An 8802-nucleotide genomic window follows, 5' to 3' on the forward strand; every position below is an offset into this window, starting at 1 on the left:
GGATCGAGAAAAATAAAAATAATGAAAGGACCTGCAGTAATATTCACCATTATGTTTTCCAGTATCTGTGATAAGAGACCACACTTTTAGAAGCTGAAACACAGAAAAAAAATACTCTTCATACCATACTAAAATGCTCTTTTTGAAATCAAAGAATCATAACTTGGGGTTGTTTATGTGATTCTTTCTTGCTTGCACCTCTTTATCTTTTATTCTAAAAAAATCAAATTTAATTTTTAAATAAGTTTTATCTTTCAAAAGTTTGATATGAATTATCATACAAAACTTCCTTTATATTTGGCAATTTTATTTTTAGTGTCATGTTTCAAGTTTTTATTTAAATCAAGTTATACATGTTTATTTAAACCCAATTTTCCTGAAAGTACAGGACCCCGAGTCCTACCTTTTCTTGATGTTCCACAGGGAAGAATAACCTTATAAATCAAGTTTGGGGCACCTCAGTGGCTCAGATGGTTGAGCGTCTGCCTTGGGTTCAGGTCATGATCCCAGGGCACTGGGATTGAATCTCATATTGGGCTTCCTGCTCCTTGGGGAGCCTGCTTCTCCCTCTGCCCCTCTGTCTCTCATGAATAAACAAATGAACTCTTTTTAAATCAATCAATCAAACAAGTTTGGACAAGGAACTACTTGACAATGTTAGGAGATTTGATTGCAAACTTAACGCAGTCCCTCATGAACTCCTGAGCTACCATGAATTCCTAATGGTTGCACAACAGACAACTCCAGACCCTGGAACCAACAGTAATTAATGGCTCTGCAGTCCATTTTCTCCAACTTCACATCAATGCTCAATCTTATCTGTCTTCACAACTCTAGTGGCAAGAGTACAATTATTCCAATATACAAATATGTTATCAAGTTAACATATTAACAATATACAAATATATTAGTAAGACAACAAAGCAAAACACTACTTTTTAAAATTTATTGGCCCTAAATTTACCTAGTCCTTCTCAGGCAAAGTAAAAGCTTTTTTTTTTTTTTTTAAATTTTTCCGGGATCGTGGAAAAAAATGTTTCCAGAGAATACAAATAGCAGAACCAAGAAAAAGAGACAGTCAAGAGAAAATGGCCTGGAAATTTTCTAAAACTATGCATATTTCTACTAATTTCATCAGAATTCATGGAGTAAGGAATCAAATGCCCATTTGATTTCAAAAAATCATTTTTATATTTCTTTTGAAAAATATACATATTAATGTCTTTAGAAATGGGATTATGATGTTTCCCTCAAAGTTACTGAAATTAGATAATCTATGCATTAATTAAATGAGGACACATTGTACTGCAGGTTGAGAATTCAATCTAATTTAATACACTTACTGTTTATACTCATTTTTGTTACCAGAACAAATTCAAGTAAGTTTACATAAATGTGTGTTAGAGACCACCACCAACAACTACAACAAAAATCCCAAAATAGGGGATCATGAAATACTCTACTACTCAGTAATAAACAGTAAACCAACTCTACATAGAGAATTTTGGTTTCCTATTTGGAGTCTGTTCCTCTTTAGCAGTTGTGATTGTCCTCCAGTGGAAATTGTGTAGCTCTTTCAGTATTTTTCAGAACAAAAAATATAATATTATCAAAGCACCAGCTATGTTTACATAAAATGCAAGAAATGCAAACATATCTTGAATCAAATATGACCACTCTAACTTCTTTTATATATGGGCCAAGTTTCTCATAAAATGGTATTTCTGAAGCCAAAGTGTTCTAGAGAATAATATGAACTATAATCTAGGGTCACGTTTTTATTAACAACTAAGATTGATAATAAAGTCCTTATAATATATGGGGGAAAGAGAGAGAAAATGAGAGCTGAAAGATAAGATTTTCTTGTTTTGTAATTTTGGCAGAATGCCTGCCACTTGCTGCTAGTTGTTTGGAGTTTATAACCTGTGAAATTAAAAGTAAATTGGGTTTGGGAGTTAGGGAGCTGTATTATTTAAAAATTTAAAAAATGCACATGCATTATTTTAATTGAAAATTATTCTACCTTTTAGAAGCAGTTGTATTAGTAGAAACTAGAGTTTGTCATTGTGTCTTAACCATATTGACACCAGCCACAACTATATCAAGAAAATCTCTTAGTACTTTGGATCTTCATTCCTCATGATAGTATCTACTAGCCCAAAGATAGAGCTTTAGCTCAAATGTTCTCTTGAGGACACTTCAAAATCTAAATCTTATGTGTTAATTGCAGCATTATTTACTCATAAAAATGATATAACCCAAATGTTTTCAAATAGGAATTGATTCAGTAACTCATGTTTTCAGTTAGCAAAATGAATGAACTTACGGTATAGATTTTGACATCAAAAAGAAAACACATTGTATCATTAATATTAGTTGCCATTTAGGAATGAGGTCAGACTTTTTGGAATGAGAAGAACTTTTCTTTTATAAATCTCATACTATATATGTATTTTAATAAAATACATGTTATAAAATGTATGATTGTGTAATTAAAACATATGATAAAATGATACAATATAAATGCAAAGTCTCAATCTGAGGAACCTTATGTCATCTCTATTATATGTCTATGGACTTCACTCCTGAGAACTTTATCATGAACCAAATGATGCATCCATTAGCCATTCCCATCATTTTACCCTCAGAGAAAAACAAACTACCAAAGTTAAAATAAGAATATATTTCCATTCATACTTTACTTTTTCCTAGCTTTTGCATCTCTTAACATTTAACTAACCTTCACAATTGCAGAATAAAATGCTTTTATTTGATAATTTTTCTGCTACATTTGGAATTCACTGAGAAATATTTGTAAAATATGGTTGAGAAACAGAATAAAGGGAAAAGAATCTGGGTAGCAGATTCATCATCCTACTATGATGGACATCATTAATGGAAAGTCTATAAATCAGACTTACCTATTTGGAGCAACTTCCAACATAATGCCCTGGAAGAGGGGGAAACAAACAAACAAACAAACCCATAACAAAAAACCCCACAGTGAAATCCTCATCTACCAGAAAATAAGAGTGACCAAATCCAAGAACTCTTACCTCTACACATAGGTTTTGCTTATCAAAAATGCAGCTGACTGTGCATTCTGATTTTTTTTTTTTTTGGTAGCCTATACTGAGAAATCCTAAAACCCTTATGATTAGCTTGCCTGCAGAGATCACTGTTATACAGACTTCCTCTCTTAAGACTGTCCACCTAAATGTACCTGTTCTCTTAGTTTGATCAGGCTTCCATGGTCCTCAGTATTTATTATTAAACACACTAATAGCAGCTGTACCTGCAGTTGTATGTATAAGCTTTGTTGTTCTAAATGACTCTTCCCCCTAGTTCCTGATGGGCTTTCCTAAAGGTTTGCAGAACTAAGGAAACTTCTTAATTAAGAAGGAGCCACTTACTGAGCAGAACAGAGGCAGAGAATGCTGAGTAGAGAAATGAGTTTGGTCTGTTTGTCTCTGGCCTATTTCACTTTGCCAAGCTACTAGAAAGAAGGAAAATTTGCTTCAGTACCCTTTATAACATTCTCCCATTACGCTTTCTTCTCTCAAAATGCATCTTGAAAAAAAAAAATTCATCCTGATTAGCATTACTTTACTTATAAACCCAGTACAGCTCTACTCTTCTTTAAAAGTGAAAGTCCAACGACCTTTATTTTTCTTTATTAAGCTAATATTTATTAAGGACAAAACAAAAACAAAAAAAACCAAAAAAACAGTGTGCCACAAATTGCTTTAGAGTATGGGGAAGAAGAGAGGAGCTGAACCTCTGCTTGAAAATAACTCAGTTTCCAAGAACAAGTCACGATATTAGCAGTATTTTTTGTTGTATTTCCATTAATTTGTTTGAATACCTGGTTTTACTCTCCATCAAATTATGTGACAAATAACTCTTGAGTCATCAAGAATTGTCTTCTGTAATTTAGATTATGGGTGAAGAGTTTTAAAACTATTATTTCTAGATGTAAAAGAGGAAACTTGGTATAGATTTTTACATGATTTCTGAAGATTTAAAAACCCTTATAAAAGCTCTTTAAAATAATGCTTGATTAAATGCTTTCCTAAAATGATACTGAATTAGTAGAGATTGATAAAGTAAACTAGTTTTGAATAAGAGCATGTGCCATTGAATGGTAATTTTAAACCACTGGCACTAAAAAGAGTTATTTAAAAATACTAGTGTAGCCATGATTTGACACCTGATTAATTTACCTTTGAATTTTAAGGTCCGGTTTTAACAGGAATGACTTATGATTATGACTTAACATGAGAGATTATTAATCTTCCACTATAATGGATTTTGCCTTATAGTTTTAGAAACAACTTTGGATTATTTATTTTCTCTGAAGAAATGGATGTAGTTTGAAATTAATGAGTTGTCCAATATCTGACCTATTTGTGGGCACCAGGGGAGATGTATATTTTTGTCCCTTAAAGAAGATCTAATATTAAAGGACCATTTTTTAAATTTGGCATTGGCTGGAGTTGGTTGGCAGATGCAAGAAAGTAATCTTAGGTAAAAAGAATTTCACATGTCCAACTACTTTAATAATAACAGAATGGAAATTTATAGTTTATAAAGTACTTTCTTATACATTATATTTTATATTCACTGTAATAGTGGAATAAGTATCATTACTACTGTGCAAATTAAAGAGTGAAAAAAAATTACTCTCAAAAATGTTAAATAACTTACCAAAGCATAGATGGATTGGTCTCAAATATATAATTCAAATTCGGCTATTCTGACTCCAGATTCCATCTCTCTTTCGGTGAATGGATATATATGAGTTTTATACAGTAAATCATATCTTTGTTGCTCTTGTTTACTTACTCCAATAATCTTTATCTCCAATAAAGGTACATTTTATGGAATTACAAAATGTAGCTTTATTCAAATAATTTTATATGTTAATCAGAATATAAGGTCACTTGGGAAAAATTAACAAGACATTTAAAAATGTAAAAATGGTTTAATGTTTTCAGAGAAGGATGAAAAATATAGACCACAGGAGCCAGAGTTTTTTTTCTTTACTTTTATGCCACTTCCTATTCTGTTTGACCATGTGTCAGGGTATCTTAACATAGAACCGAAGGGATACATAGACATCTCTTCTAAGACTCTAGGATTTATATTTATTATCACTTTTGACTGACTCATAGATCTCCAGCTTGTTTTTTCCTAAAATTACAATATCATGCAGAAATTCATAGAGAAGTTAATTTTCTCGATTAATTTTGTGTTGATATATGTTACATAAAATTCGTAAAATGAGGGAAATTAGTCCCTGAAAAGCTGTAAGCTAGTTGAAACTCTAAATCTACAGAGGCACATTTTTTCCCTTTATTTTTGTCATCATAATAGAAAGTATGAAGGAATGGTCAAGGTAAAAAAATTCCATACTGTATGGTGACTAACATAACATAATACAAAAATAAAAGGCAATAGTTTAGGCAAAAGAAAACTCAGTGTCATAATAACTTTGGGGTATAAAACTAGATTGGAAACTATTTACTTTTCTTTGTAAGAGGAAAAAATATCAGTAATTCTAGGTTGTACTAATGGAGATAATACATGAAAGGAACTTAATACAGGCACTATAAATAGTGATATTACCACTGTCATTATTGAAATATCTTTCAATATTGAATCCACCCCGTAGCCCTAAGGTAAAATGTTTGCCAGAAGCAATGCAAAATATTAATAGGATTTCATCATTTTGTTTCTGCTCCTCCTATTGCCTCTCCCTGTAATGCTTGTTTCAGTGCCCCCTGAACAATCTTTACTTCCTTTTCTCCTGTAAGCCTCAGTACAAAGTAACCTAGTGTAGCCTCTGACTCTGAAGCAGAACATTTGACCACCCTATCTATGTCCCCGTAACAATTAAATACCACCTCTAAAATTCCTGATTTTTTCATGTTATTAGTATTAATTTACATGTGTCTCTCCACTGTACAAAGCAAGACCTATCTTCCTTATTTTTGCACAGAGATATAAAAGCCAATAAAAATGCAAAAAAAATTATATACAAGTATACTACTTCAGCACTCATATCCATAAACATTTTAAGTGCTTACTGTCCCGGGAATCATATTAGGTGCTGGGGATGTAGTAATTCACAAGAGTACTCATCCTCAAAGCATTTTGCATTTTATTATGGGAAGCAGATAATAAGCATAAGCATGCCAACACAAAAGTACAGTGGAATTAAGGATATTTTTAAGTCATATGAAAAGAAAATAACACAGGATAATTCATGACTCTTTTAGGCTGGTTTTTCAAGGAGGGAAAAGATATCCTGAAGAAGTGATAATTGAACTGAGTCCTGGATAATGAGAAGAAGTCAACTAACTATTTGAAAGATCTGGTGTAACAGGGTCTGAGGTAAAGATAACAGCCGATAAAAAATGTAAGAAGTTGAAATTACTTAGATTTTTTGAAAGAACAAATTTTTAAAAAGCTATTAGAATTATCTTTTACTCAAAATTAATTTGTTTTAAATACTTTTCTAAATGAAGTCTTCATAAATGGACATATTCAACAGGAGAGTATCATAAATAAGGAAAGATTTTATAAGGATATTTTATATATTTCTTCTCATTCTCAAAAAAAATGTTAAATAGTAATTAGCATACAAAGATTTGGTGTCCTTGATCTAGATAATGGTCAGTGGATCCAAGGACAATAGTAAGAAACACTGATAGTGCATTTGGAATAGCTGCTCGTTTAAACATTGGAAACAAGTGATAAGAAACCCTCAACTTATTATAATCTTATCTAAAGGTACATAGTAAAGCTCTGAAGACAATAATGAAGAAAAAGCCATTCTTATTAATCAGAGATATGCTGTACAAATGAGGTAAAATTTTAGAGTAAGACACAGTTTTATAACTTTCAAATCACAGTCTTGATAATCCCATAGGTGTTTTGAATATTACGCCTATTTGAACTTGAAGGATGGAAGGTGGCATCTGTCTCTCTCTCTCTGTTAAATAAATAAATTAATAAAAGCTTAAAAAATTAATTCCATTAAGAGTGTACGTCAATGCCTTTGTGGATGCCAATATATACAAAAGCTTTGCAATTTTATATATCCTTTGTTTCAGAAATTCTATGACTAAATATTTATCTTAAGGAAATAATCAAGACCATTATAGTACTTTACTATGGTAATAATTGTACAGACATGGAATAAAACTAAAAAACACTGAATTACAAACTTTTTAAACAGATGAATTTTAAGCTATGTAAATTTTATCTCAAAAAAGCCTAAAAATAAAGATACAGGAGATATGACAGGATTTAAATTTGAACTTGTAGAGGTGAAAACTATGATTTCTGAGATTATTCTGAAAAATACACCAGATGTGATTAATGGCAGAAAACATTGCAGAAGAAAATAAAGGATGAATTTGAATACATAGTGATATGTACTATCCAAAATGTAATAGAGAGTGGGAAAAGATTTAATAAAAGTACAGAGCTACACTGAGCATTAAAACAACTCAAAGTAACAAAAAACACATATTATTAGAATCCCCAAATAAATGTGGGGTACATAAAAACCTATATGAAGAAATTATGGCCAATATTTTTTCTGAATGGGAAGGAAAATTATACCTAATGGAAATATAGATCTTGGAAATAAAGAGCACCATAAATGATTACACATGGTTAAGATTTTTCTTGTTATTCAAATCTCTTTAACAGTTGGTTGAACATTAAAAATGTGAAGCATGTATAGGTATATACAGAATAAGATTATGAAAATAATAGTACATGGGTTAGCAGAAGAGGAGTGGAAATACACTACTGTAAAATTCTTACACATTTCATGAAATGGTATAATATTACAATAAAATAGACTATAAGGTAAAGATATATACAATATACGCTAGAATAACAACAACTAAAATAAAGAGCTATATAGCAGATAAGCTAAAAAGGTTAACATTAAAATAGAAAATCAATTCAAAACAAGGCAGAAAAAAGAAAAAACCAAATTGGTAAAGGAAAACAAATAACAAGGTGGTAGATTTTCAATCCAACAATATCATAAATCAAAAGTAAAGCAAATAAGCCCTTTTTTTTAAATACCCTGACAAACTGCACATAACATGTGACTTAATTACAACTAATCAGTTGTGTCTGTTCAGGATGTTTAATCTTGAAGAAGTCATGCATATGTTTAGAACCAGAGATAAAAATCTGACAGCTGAGGGGCACCTGGGTGGCTCAGTGGGTTAAAGCCTCTGCCTTCAGCTCAGGTCCTGATCCCAGGGTTCTGGGATTGAGCCCTGCATCAGACTCTCTGCTCGGCGGGGAGCCTGCTTCCCTTCCTCTCTCTCTGTATGCCTCTCTGACTACTTGTGATCTCTATCTGTCAAATAAATAAATAAAATCTTAAAAAAAAATCTGACAGCTGAATTTAGCATTAAGAGTTATGTGGACGAATGTTCATTGTCAGTGGGTCCCCAGGTAATGGCGGAGTGTTGACTTGCCTTTGTATCATGCATGGTTGTTCCATGTAAATAGTGTCAAATTGTCCTACTTTATTGGTTTTCACTAGAACTTGGTTTTTAAAATCTATTTATTTGATTATGTGAGCTATTCAATATTATTCTAACAATAGGAATATGTTGATTTTTGAGATCAATAATTACTGATTTAAAATCAAATGACACATTTTCAAATGCCTATAAAAAGCAGCTCAGTTATATTTTAGTCTCAAAATGCAGAAACAAATCCTAATTAAGTTAAGCAGTAAAATTTGATAGAAGAGTTTGCATT

Source organism: Mustela nigripes, chromosome 9 (genome assembly GCF_022355385.1).
Source record: "Mustela nigripes isolate SB6536 chromosome 9, MUSNIG.SB6536, whole genome shotgun sequence".
In the NCBI taxonomy this organism is placed as follows: Eukaryota; Metazoa; Chordata; class Mammalia; order Carnivora; family Mustelidae; genus Mustela; species Mustela nigripes.